This window comes from Meles meles, chromosome 16, assembly GCF_922984935.1.
Source record: "Meles meles chromosome 16, mMelMel3.1 paternal haplotype, whole genome shotgun sequence".
Classification (NCBI taxonomy): Eukaryota; Metazoa; Chordata; class Mammalia; order Carnivora; family Mustelidae; genus Meles; species Meles meles.
The window spans coordinates 3,935,678-3,949,349 of record NC_060081.1 but is presented as its reverse complement, the minus strand read 5'-3'; positions in this window follow the sequence as shown (position 1 = coordinate 3,949,349).

The window sequence follows — 13,672 nt, the reverse complement described above, 5'->3', positions numbered from 1 at the left end:
GGCAACCTCCTGTATTCAAGGACAGAGGGGGTGTCTCCAAACATTATTTCAAATGAGGTTACCTTGGTTAAATAGGGTGTACATAGTGCCCTGAGGAGGGCAAAAGGAAGGAGATCCACCCATCCACCGCCAGTCTCCAGAATTAGTTTTGTCAAGGTCTCTTAAAGAGTCAGGTTCATTCTCTCTACTTGCCTGGAACTCTGAGTCCCATAGGCACAATGTAGATTCCAATAAGTGCCCACAGCCTTGGCCAATGCCTATGAGACTGAACTCACAAATGCAGGACCATTGTCTGACCCGATTTGGAGAGGCAGCCCAAACCTAGGAATTATTTCTTATAGTAGCTTTTTGGCTACCACTCCTGCCTTCTCATGCTTGGCAGGAAAAGCCTCTAGCCAGCGTGAAAATGTATCCTTGTGGCAGGGCTGCTGTCCAGAGTTTCTGCTCAGGAGAAACCAGCACAGCCCCCACATACCTCTTTCCATTGACATGTAGCAACTCCCTTCTGTGAACAGAGTCATCTCAGCATCCAGGAGGGGAATGTCTCTGATTTCCGACCTTAATCCTGCGACTTGGGTTAGGACCTCCCTGCAGTCGTGTGGATGGTCAGCCAGCTCCTCTGGCAGCAGCATGGCTGGATTTAGCACTGCCAGGGGCCCGAAGGTCACTCTTGTTTCGTTGAGGCAGAGGGCCTGATACCTCGTCACTCAGCTGTTTGTCATCCATCAGTCTGCTCTAGTCCGGAGAAGTCACTTGATAGCGTGGGTGGTGGTCAAGATGAGATTTTAACCCAAATTCAATTTACTTGCATCCTTGACCAAGCGGGTTGTGGCAGCAATTATGTAGAGGCAAGAGGGGAACCCAGCCACTACTATATCTAGTTACTTGCTAACATAGGCTACTGGCCTTTGCCAAGGCACCAGAATCTGAGTCAAAACTCCTTTGGCCACCCCTGCATTTTCATCCACATACAAGTGGAAGGGCTTGGTAACAATTGGGATGGATGATGCTGGGGCACTCAGTACAGCTGTTTATAATTCCCAAAATGATCCTTCTGCCTCAGCTGTCCACTCTATCATAGGGAGCCCACCCTTTCTCCAGTTTGTAGGGTAGTTTGGCAATATCCCCAAACAGCAGTATCGACAGCCTACAGAAACCCACCATCCAAGAAACTCGCTCATTTGTTGGGATGTGGTGGGGCGGGGTATCGGGTGATGACCTGTTTCCTGGCCCCAGACAGTGAACGCACTCCCTCATGGAGATCAAATCCTACATATGTGGCATGGCTCTGACATAGCTGTGCATTCTTTGATGACACTCAATACCCTTTTTCCTGCAGAGTCTGTAAGAGAGCTCTCATTCCCCGCACACATGACTCTTGGTCCTCAGATGCTACTAGCAAGTCATCAACATACTGTAACAGAGTAACTCCCAGTTTGGAGGTTCCGTACTCATGCAAATCCTCATGTAGGGTCTCTTCAAAAATATTGGGTGAATTCTTGAATCCTTGGAGAATTCTTTTCCAGATGAGTTGGCCTGGAAACAATTTCTGTGGGTCGGACCACTCAAAAGCAAAAAGGGGTTGAGATTCCCTTGCTAAAGATTTGCAGAAAAATGCATCCTTGAGATCTAAGATGGTATACACTGTTCCTTTGGGGCCCAGGAGGGAGAGTAGGGTATAGGTGTTAGGCACTATCAGCTGAATATCTTCAACCTGTTTATTAACTTCCAGCAACTCCTGAACTGTTCAGTATTCCCCAGTCTCAGACTTTTTGATGGGCAGCAAAGGTGTGTTCCATGGAGATTGGCAAGGAACGAGGATCACATCTCCTTGGAGGTGGTTAATGTGTTTTCTGATCCCTTCCTTTGCTTCCTGGGGAAGGGGGTGCTGCCGAATGTGAACAGCTGTAGCCATCCCGTTTAACTGTACCATCACTGGAGATTGTCCCCTGACAAAGCCAGGGAGCTTCCCATCTGCCCAGACCTCGTGAAACTTGACAGTAGGATTTGGAGAAGGCACCCTCCTTTTGTCTCCTCAGGTTTTGAGACTGACTCATAAAAGTGGTATTCATCTACTGCTGCCATAAGCACCTGTTCAGTGTGTGTCTCAAGGTTACAGTCATGTCTCCTTCAGAGATCTGAATGCCAGCTCGTAACTTGTGGAGAAGATCTCTTGCCATCAAGATATATGGGGCATTAGGGAGGACCAAAAACTGATGTTTCAGTACTCCCGAGGCCAAGTTTCAAATCCTTTCTGCTGTCCATTTTTGTCTCGCTGTGCCATTTGCTCTTTGTAACTTCCTCTTCAGATAGTTTTCCCATAGGTTTAAATAATGATGAATATTGGGCTCCCATGTCCACCAAAAAAATCAATTGATTTCTCCTCCACTTCAATTTTTACTATGGTGGCCAGTATTGCCATCTTCCTTTTGAGGCACTCCCTGGCCCAGTGTCCTTTTTCCTTACAGTAAGAACTGATCTGATCTACGTCTTCCCACCTGCCTTCTCTGTGCTTACGCTTTTCCTTCCATTTACTATCCCCTACCTATCTCATGTAATGCCAAAACCCTAAACAGCTTTTTGTCTGTTTTTCATCCTCCTGTGCATCCTTGTTGCTAAATACATTTTTGCTATTCCCAATAACTCAATCAGATTTTTCCCTTCAAAGCCTTCATTTTCCTGAAGTTTCCTCCTTATATCAGGGGCTGACTGACTGGCAAAAGCAAGATTCAATGTCCCATGATATTCGGGTGCCTCAGAGTCCATCGGGCTACACATTTTATAGGCTTCAATAAGCCTTTCTAGGAAAGCTCCTGGAGACTCATTCTTACCTTGAGTCACCGTCCTAATTCTGATTTTGTACTAGTCCAACTTATGAGTCAAAGAGATCTCATTTACAATTCTGGGTGGGCAAAGAAAAGCATTTACATTTTCTTAGATACATCTCAGTCTCTAGTGAAGACTAAATATAAACCAATTGTGAACTGTTGCAATAGCAGTTAAGCACAAAGCAAGTTTACCAACAGATTTCAAAAGCACAAACCTAGTTCCAGCAACCAGCGCCCTAGCACTTCACCCCATTTGTCATCCAAGCAAAACTTCAAAGCTTCAGGTTACCAAAGACTCTGAAAGCTACTATAACAATTACCCATTAAAACCCTGAGACAGAAAATTAACCATCAGTTCAGTCATCTCTTTGCTAACAGATTTCATGTTCTACCTGGGCCCATTCCACTTCAGACGCCATGCTTTTCCGCCAGCAAGGCAGAGTGGCTAGGCAGTCCACGTCGAGCCAGAGAAGGCAAGGAATTCCCTGAAACAAAGGAGTTTTGGCAGCTGCTTGGGAATATTCCTTAAAGTCTCTGTCCCAAGTTAGACTAAACCCAGTTGGCTCCATTTATAGCTGTTAACACAAGAAATGAGTGAGCAAGAAGCCCCAAATCTATTATGAGGAACAGAGAGATGAATGTCAGACTCTCCTTACTCTCCTCTTGCTCCATTCCTTCAAGCACAACAAACAACAAAACCGACAACAAAACAACAACTGCCAGTCCAGCGTTCCTTCCACTGGTGGGGATTTTCTAGGGGGACTCAAAGCCCCTGACCACCTGGGGGACTCGAACCCCTGATGACCTCCTCAGGGTCTCGAACTCCCTGACTGCCTAGGGGGATTCGAATACCCTGGTGACGGCTAGGGGGGACTTGAACCCCCTGACCATCTAGGGGGACTTGAAACCCCTGGTGGTCATCCAGTTGGACTCGAAACCCCTGACCATCTAGGGGAACTCAAACCCCACCTCGAATCCCCTGTCGATCTACCAGCAGAGGGATGGGGCATCCCTGCATCCACTCCAGCCCTGGAAAGCATGACTGCCTCCAGCTTCTACCTGGTCGTCCGGCCATACCCTGGAGCTCCAACCAGAAAGACAGACAAGATCCCAACAAATTTGGAGGCGTTTCCCATAAATTGCGATGCTGGCTCAATTCTTGTTGTTTGATCCCGGGTGAGCCCCCAATGGTAGGGTCCGTGATCAAAGGAACAAGACTGACACAAAGTGAAAATCAAGCATCAGATACCAAACAGACAAGTCGGGGCCTTCTCTTACGTAGAGGCAATGATGACGAGGAAGCCACCACTGATGAAAAAGAGGCAAGGATGATGAGGACGACAACCCTGATGACACTGCCTCTGCCTCCAAAGAGGCCACTCTTACACGGCCACTCCCCAGACGAGGTCACAAGCCAGACAAGGCCGCTCCCAACAATGAAGATGCTGCTCCGGACAAGGCCGCTTTTGACAATGAAGAGTCTGTTCTTGAATAGGCCGCTCCACGATGAGGCCAAATGCCAACCATGCCACTTCCTGGAATGATGGTGCTTTGGCGAGGCACTCCATCCAGGCCACTCCAGCGAGGCCATGGCTCAGGGCGGTCAGGCCGCTAGAGGCAGGGCCGCAGCTTGGGGCAGCGCTGTTCCCAACAACCCCACCACTATCACTCCTACTATTACCCTAACGGCTCCCAACTGCCACACTAACGGCTATTCTGCTATTCTAACAGCTATTCTAACTCCTCCTACTTCTCTCACAACTACTCTAACTCCTTCTACTTCTCTAATGGCTATTGTAACTCCTCCTACTTTTCTAACAGCAAATATAACTCCTCCTACTTCTTCAACGGCTATTCTAACTCCTTCTACTTCTCTAACAGCTATTTTAACACCTCCTACTTCTCTAACGACTACTCTAACTCCTCCTACTTATATAACGGCTATTCTAACTCACCCTACTTCTCTAAAGGCAATAATAACTCCTCCTACTTCTCTTATGGCTTTTCTAATTCCTCCTACTTCTCCCCCCTCCAAGGCTCACAGACTAAGAGGTGGTTGAGCCCCGCCTACACACAGGTGGCTAATGAGATTTCAAATCATCACTGTTAATATATGTGCAGCACAGTGATTGGATATGGCTATCTGACCTGTCCTGCCCCAATATCCAGGGATTACAGATCCTCTGGAAAATCAGGCCCCTATACAGCACACTTTCCTTACCCCTGAAAGACACCAAACACTTGGAAGTTGGGCAGAATCTTCACACAGGCAGAATCTCCCATGGCCCCATGAGGCTATCGCTAAATTCCGTGGCCAACCGAGACACGAAATTTAGACAGAAAAGCCTGCACTCCCTACTCCCCATCGCCCTAATTTCAGATCCAGCCACACTCCCCTCATGGTCCGCATATATGGCCTGCAATCACCTCCCCCTAACCCTATCCCGAGTTTGTGTTTGCAGAATTTTGTCCCCAAAGCCCTGGCCAGCAGGCCCTCCAGGATGGGGCCTCTGGAGCCACAGCACAGGACTCTGCCTGACAACCCACAGGGAACTCTGCCCGTCACATTTGCACAGACCCTCTAGATTGGGAGACACCTGCAATGCAACTGAGCCCACCCCAAATTATGACCACCTTGGGAATAATGCACATTCAGACACATGGCAGAAAACTTCCTCCTGGTAGACACCCAGGTCCATGACCCTGAGTCAGAAGATGGGAACTGACATGACCCTAGGACCTCAATGGAAACCTATCTTGCTCTGCAGCCATCAGCCTCCAGAGGCAAACTATGGAATACCTATATATGTTCCTACACGTGATCCGTGAGCCACAAAACAGACACCTCCTGTAACCAGAAGGCAACCTGGCTCTTGGGAGCTGCGACCAACACACAGGGGAGGAGAATCCTGCATGGCGCCTGAGCTCCTGCCTCATTCGAAGGTCTCCCAAGACAAAAGCCAGCATTGTGACCCATCAGAATGAGGCTGCCTGCCACTAGAGTCCCCTGATCACTTTGTCCCAGAGCCACCAGATCCAAACAGCCTTTTTCCTGGGCTCGAATAGGAAGCTGAGCTGGGTTTTTCCCACATCTATGTGGTGACATCTGCTATGACGTCTTTCCATATGGGGGACGCTGGTGCCATCAAAATGGACTCCTGCTGTCCCGCAAAAGGAAAGCTTGCTTTTCGGAGCAACTCACAAGCCCCAGCCTGGGAAGACCTCTATGGACTCATGAGGCCATCCCTTCATTCGTTGGCCATCGTGGACACACACTCCAGCGTGAACAATAATCTGACACATGTCCTACTCAGGTTCAGGAGATCTCGAGTCAGACGCTGCACATTGGAAATGCCAGGTGCTCGGCACTGAACTGAACTGGCTTTTGTGCGTTCAGAATTCTTTCCTCACCCTCCTGACCCTCAAGCCCTCAAGATTGTTCATTCCAAAACCCCAACCCAGTCTTCTGCCTGCTCTCCAGAAAGAAGAAGTGCCCTGGGGTTCTGCCCAGAATCCCCAGATGAGGATCAACATGCATGGAATTCGACAGCACCCCAATGTCCTAGGCCGCCCTGTGCACTAATGCTATGTCTGACACAGCCTGAGCTCCAACCTCCCATCACCCCCCAGATATTGGGCCCCATATCCTGCACGTGGGATGTGCCAAGGACAGACACTGCTATCTCTACCCAACCTGTGTATTCAGGCGTCTGTGCCCAGATCATAGCTCAAATCCTGGCCTATGGGGGAACCTCAAGCATCAAAGAACACTCCTCCTTACCCAAGAAGGGAAAAGCTTGCTGTGGGGATGGAGGTCTAACCCTCAGAGTGGGAGCCATCTGCATGGCCCTTGAGACCACGCCCACTCAGGACGGGTGCCCTGGCTACAAACTGGCGTTGTGACCCTCAGCCTCAGCCTGCTTTCAAACCAGACCCTTCGCTAGCTGGACCAGGAGCACGCATATCAGGACTGACATGCTCCTAGGGCCAAATCATCACCCTCCTTCAGATTCTTCAGGCACCGGGACGCAGAAGCTGTCTCTGGAATCCCTGCTATGGTGGGACCCATGAGACAGAAGAGCACTCTACCATTCCCCTGAAAGAAATCAAACCCTTTGAACCAGGCAGAATCCTCACTGAGGCAGAATCTCCCATGGTCCCATGAGGCTACTGCTACATTCCATGGCCAACCGAGACACAAAACCCAGACAGAAAAGACTTTGCTCCCGCCTCCCCATTGAACTAATTTCAGATCCTGCAGCACTGCCTTCACGATCCGCAGATCAGGTCTCCCATCAGTCGCCCAGAACCCTTTTCCAAGTGTTTTTTTGCAGACTTCTGTCCCCAACACCCTGGTCGACAGGCCCTCCATGATGGTGTAGGGTACATGATCAAAGGAATGAGACTGACACAAAGCAAAAGTCAAGCAAAGTTTTATTTCACGCCATGCATCAGAAATCAAACTGACCGTTAGGTGCCTGAGCCTTGCTGGGGACCACCTACTCCTGGCCTTGCAGTTCCTCCTGGAGGTTCCTTGCCTCACCCTCACTGTACCACAGGCCGCTCACTGGGACAAGGCCACTCCTGACGAGGCCGTTCATGACGAGGCCGCTCATGACAAGGCCGTTGCCATTAAGGCTGATCTCTGGACGAGGCTGCTCCTCACAAGGCTGCTCCCCGGACTCGTGACACCCCTAGTGGGCGGCGCAACTGCCAATGAGGCCACTCCGGATGAGGCCGCTCATGACGAGGTCGCGGTCAACGAGGTCTCTCCCCAGACGAGGCTGCTCTGGTCGGGGCCAGACCCCAGGATGAGGCTGCTCCTGAGGAGGCTGTTTCCCGATCGTCTAGTGACAGCGCTGCTCCTAGGGCAGTGAGGCCGCTCGCGACGGTGCCGCTGCTCTGAGCGGTGAGGACGCTGCAGATGAGGCTGATGAGGCCAACGGCGATGAAGCTGCTCATGATGAGGCCGCTCCTAATGGGGCCGCTCCCCGGGACGAGGCCGCTGCAGATGGATCTGCTCCCTGACCATCTAGTGACAGCACCCCTGCCCGGGCAGCGAGGCTGCTTGGGGCGGTGCCGCTGCTCGGGGCGGTGAGACCGCTCCAGTTTAGGCCGCTCCCTGAAAAGAGGCTCCCAGCAATGCCGCTCCTGATAAAGCTGGTCCTGGCGGCGCCACTGCTTGGGCCACAAGGCTCCCAGGAATGCCGCTCGCGACACTCCCAATGACGAAAAGGGCGCTGTCACTCTCCACAACCCTGACACTACCACTCCTACCACCACCCTAACATCTCCCAATGGCTCCCCTAATGGCTACTCTAATGGCTCCTGCTACCCCCTACTCTAAATTCTTCTGCTACCCCCCCACCCCCCGCAGCTTCACAGACCAACTTTATAGAGCTGGTTGAACCCAACCCACACACAGGTGGCCAATGTGATTGCAACTCACCTCAGTAAATATATGCATGCCCCACTGATTGGCCGTCTCCGTCGAGCTGGCCTGACTCGCCCCAACATTCCCTCCTTTTCTTTGGAAATTAGTCAAATCCTTGACTTTTCAACCAGTTCTATGTTCTCCTGTTGTAAGGGGGTTATACTGAGCATGTAATACTGGGGCCAAAAAGTAACAGTAGTGCACAGTTGGCTGATGAGTTAGTCATTCAACACTTTGTATAACCTTTTCCATTTTTGCCTAATTCCATTCATCTAATGTCCCACCTATAGTTTTCATAAACAGGTAACAATAGGAGCAACAATAAACTCACAGTTTTTTAGTCTTAGCTTTAGTCTATGGTCAGCAGGGTCTGTCGGCTACAGCTTCCATCCCTGGGGGTGGTTCTCGACCTTGGCTCGTTTGATGTGACCCGCATGAATCCAGGCCCTAATACCTTCTATTTTTACTGCCGTGGGGGTGGTCAAGATAACAGTAAATGGTACCTTCCAGCGAGGCTCCAAGGTTCGCACTTGATAGCGACATATCCAAACCAAGTCCCCGGCTTGTTAAGGATGTGGTTCCACCTCCGTCTCCATCCCAGTGGATGAAAGTCAGAGTCCCCTTACTCTCTGCCTGTTCCATTCCACCAAACAAAACAAACAACACAGCAGACAACAAAAAGACAAGACAAAGACAACTGCAGGCCCAGCGGTCCTCCCACCCATGGGGATTTTCTAGGGGGACTCAAAGCTCCTGACCACCTAGAGGGTCTCACACCCCCAATGACCACCTTGGGGGTCTCGAAACCCTGATGACTGCCTAGGGTGACGCGAATCCTCTGACTTCCTAGGGTAACTCAAAACCCCTGGTGCCTGCCAAGGGGCACTTGAACCTCCTGGTGACCATCTAGGGGACTCGAATCCCCTGACCATCTAGGGGGATCAAATTCCCCTGACTGCCAAGGGGGATTTGAACCCCATGTCGATATACCAACATGGCAGTGGGGCATCTTCGCATCCACTCCAGCCCTGGGCAGCATAGCTGCATCCAGTTTCTACCCTGTGGGGGATACCCTGGAGCTCCAACCAGACAGATGAACAGATCCCAACACCTCCGGAGGCTTTTCCCATAAATTCCAATGCTGGCTCAGTTCTCCTTGTTTGATCCCAGGCGAACCCCCAATGTTAGGGTCTGTGATCAGAGGAATGAGACTGACATAAAGCGAAAATCAAGCAAAGCTTTATTTCACGCCAAGCATAGAAAATGAAACTGACTGGTTGGGGCCATTTCTTATGTAGAGGCAATGATGATGAGGATGCTGCTCCAGTGAGAAAGACACGAGGATGGTGAGGACAACAACCCTGATGACACAGACTCTGCTCCCCATGATACCAGTCCAATGAGGCCACTCCCCAGACGAGGTCGCTCTGGATGAGGCCTCACGCTGGATGAAGGCCGCAACCAATGATGAAGAGGCTGCTCTGGACCAGGCTACTGTCTGACAAGGCTGCAGGCCTATGAGGCCACTCCCCGGAATGACACCACTCTGGCGAGGCTGCAACTCTGGGCAGTGAGACAGGTCACAACGAGGCCGAAGCAAGGCCGGTCGTGGACAGTGCTGCTGCTCAGGGATGCGAGGTTGCTCGTGGCGGTGCTGCTCCCAGCAATGCCACTCCCAATGCTCCCAATGATCCTGAAGCTCCGATGCTCCCGGCCACCCCGACACTATCACTCCAACGACTACCCTAACGGCTCCCAATGGTTACTCTAATGGCTACTCTAACTCCTTCTACTACTCTAATGGCGATTCTAACTCCTTCTACTTCTCTAATTGCTCTTTTAACTACTCCTACTTTTCTAATGGCTCTTTTAACTCCTCATACTTCTCTAAGGGCTATTCAAACTCTGCCTACTTATCCCCCGCCCCCGCGCCAGGCTCACAGAATAACGATTATAGACGTGGTTGAGCCCAGCCCACACACAGGTGGCCAATGAGATTTCAACTCATGACATTTAAAATATTCATGCCCCACTGATTGGATAAGGCATCTGGCTAGGCCCACCCCAATATCGGGAGTTTACAAGTAAGATCCTCTGGCGAACCAGGCCCTTACATTAGTACCTACCTATGTTCCAATGCTTGGTCCCTGATCCAAAAAACAGAACACCTCCTGTCCCCAGAAGGCAACCAGGTTCTTTGGAGCTACGTCCAACTCTCAGGTGCCGAGAATCCTGCATGGTGCCTGAGCTCCCGCCACATTCTAAGGTCTCCCTGGACACAAGCCAGCATAGTAACCCATCAGCATGAAGCTCCCTGTCAACTCAAACTCCTGGGCACTCGCCCAAGTGCCATCAGATCGAAACTGCCTTGTTCCTGGGCTGAGAGGATAAGATGAGCTGGGATTTTCAGACATATATGCGGTGAACACTACTACCATGTCTTTCCATATGGGGGAACCTGGAGCGATCAAAACAGACTCCCCCTGTCCCACAGAAGAAAAGCTTGCTGTTCAGAGAAGTTAACAAACCCCATCCTGGGAAAACCTATATGGCCTCATGAGGAAACCCTTCCATTAATCTAGCATCATGCACACAAACTCCAGCATCAGCAGCCATCCAGCACTCGCCCTGACTCAGTTGCTGGAGATCTCGACTCAGACGCTGCCCATTGGAACTATCATGTGCTCGGCAGTGAACAAGAACGGCGCTTGTGCGTGCAGACTTCAGTTCTCACCCTCCTGGCCAACAAGCCCTAGAGATTGGGAATTCTAGAGCCACAATGCAGCCTTCTGCCTGCCCTACAAAAAGAAGAAGGGTCCTATGGATCTGCCTAGAATTGCCATGTGAGGATCAATCCTCACGGCTAGACAGAACCCCAATATCCATGCCGTCTGTGCACTAATGCTCTGTGTGACAGAGCCTACACCCCCACCTCCAGTCAGCCCGAAAGGTAGCGGGTGCCATCTCCTGCAAGTGGGACCGGCCATGGACCTAGACTGTCATGTCTACCCAACATGGTGTTCAGGCATCTGTGCCCAGTCGTATCTCAAATCCTGGCATATGGGGAACATCAAGCACAAGGGAACACTCCTCCTTCCCCAGGTCTGGAAAAGCTTGCTGTGGAGATGGGGGTCACACCCTCACAGTGGGAGCCAGCTGCATGGCCCATGAAAATACGCCCAACCAGGAGGTCCGCCCTGGGCACAAACAGTCATTTTGACCATAGTCTGAGTCTGCTTTCAAACAAGCCCCCTCGCTAGCTGTACCAGGAGCCCGCATTTTGGGCCTTCCAAGCCCCTAGGCCCAAATCCTCACCCTCGGTCTGGTTCTCCAGGATAGTGGACCCAGAAGCCGATTCTGGAATCCCTGCTATGGCGGGACCCCTGAGACGGAAAACAACTCTCTTCCCTTCATCCAGAAATTCACCAAAACCTTGGGAGTCAAGCAAAATCCCCACAGAGGTAGAATCTCCCATGGACCATGAGGCCACCACTGCATTCCATGGCCAACTGAGACACACAAACCAGACAGAAATGCCTGTGCTCCTGCCTCCCTGTAAAACTAATTTCAGATCTCAAGGCACTCCCCTCAGAGTCTGCAGATTGGGCCTGCCATCACCTCGGCCCTCAGCCTAAAACGAGTTTGTGTTTGCAGACTTTTGTCCCCAAAGCCACAGGGCCTTCAGGATGGGGCTTCTTGAGCCAAAGCACAGGACTCTCCTGCCCTTCCAAAGGATATTCTGCTCGTCACAGTTGCACAAAAACTCCAGATTGGGAGAGACCTGCAAGTAATCTGGGCCCACCCAATTTCGTTAGCCGCTCTGGACAGAAATGCCCAGTCTGACATATGCCAGACACCTACATCCAGGCAGACACCCAGGTCAATGTCCCTAAGTCAGAAGAAGAAACTGACATGCCCCTAGGATCTCAGTGGAAACCTAGCTTATTTTTGCAGGCAGCTGTCTCCAGAGGAATGTTTGGAATACTTACCTATGTTCCAAAACTAGGTCACTTATGCAAAAACAGCACAACTCCTGTATCCAGAAGGCAACCTAGCTCAAAGGAGCTGCATAAAACCTTCAGGGGTGGAGAATTCTGCATGGCTCCGGAGCCTCTGCCACATACTTAGGTCTCATGGGACACAAGTGAGCATTGTGATCTATCAGCTTGAGGCACCCTTTCAACACAGCCCCCTGGGCAATTCGCCCCAGAGCCACCAGATCGAAACTGTTCCTGGGCTGCAAGTGTAGGCTGAGCTGGGATTTCCAGGCGTCCATGTAGTGAGCTCTACTACCAAGTCTTTCTATATGGGGGACCCTGAATCCATCAAAACGGACTCCCCCGTCCCGCAGTAGGAAAGCTTGCTGTTCGGAGCAGTTCACAAGTACCAGTCTGGGAAAACCTCCCTGGAATCTTGAGGTCTCCCCTCCATTCGTTGGGCATCATTGACACAAACTCCAGCATGAGCGACCATCGACACTCGCCTGACTTGGATGCTAGAGATCTCGAGTCAGATGCTGAACATTGGAAATACCATGTGTTCATCACTGTACTGAACCAGTGCTTGTGCATTCAGATTTCCGTCCTCAACCTCCTGGCCAGCAGGCCCTCCAGATTGGGAATTCTGGAGAGACAACGCAGTCTCCTGCATGCCCTCCGGAAAGAAGAACAGCCCTATGAGTTGGTCCAGAATCCCCACGAGAGGATCGACGGGCATGGCCCTCGAAGGGACCCCAATATCCTAGGCCACCCTGTGCACTAATGCTCTGACACAGCCTGAACCCTGACCTCCCATCAGCGCCCCAGGTAGCGGGCCCCATATCCTGCAGGTGGAATGTGCCAAGGGCAAAGACTGTCATCTCTACCCAACCTGGGTATTCAGGCTGCTCTGGAAAAAAAACCCTTTTCTGACTCATGCCACACACCTACCACGAGGAAGACACCCTGGTCAATTGCCCGGGGTCAGAAGGTGGAACCTAATATGCCCTTAAGACTTCAACGGAACCCTAGCTTAGGTTTTGAGGAATCTGTCCCCAGAGGAAAGTTCTGAAATACCTTCATATGTTCCAACTGTTGGTCCCTGTCCACATAACAGAATACCTCCTGTCCCTAGAAGGCAACCTGGCTCTCGGGAGCTGGGTCCAACCCTCATGAGGGGAGAATCCTGCATGGAACCTGAGCCTCCGACACATCCTTAGGTCTCACTGGACACAAGCCAGCATTGTGACCCATCAGCATGAGGCTTCATGTCAACACAGCTCCCAAGGTTCACCACCCCAGAGCCACCAGATCGAAACTGCCTTGTTCCTGGGCTGCAAGGGTAAGCTGAGCTGGGCTTTCCAGGTATATATGTGGTGAGCTCTGCTACCAAGTCTTTCCATATGGGGGAGCCAGGAGCCATCAGAACGGCC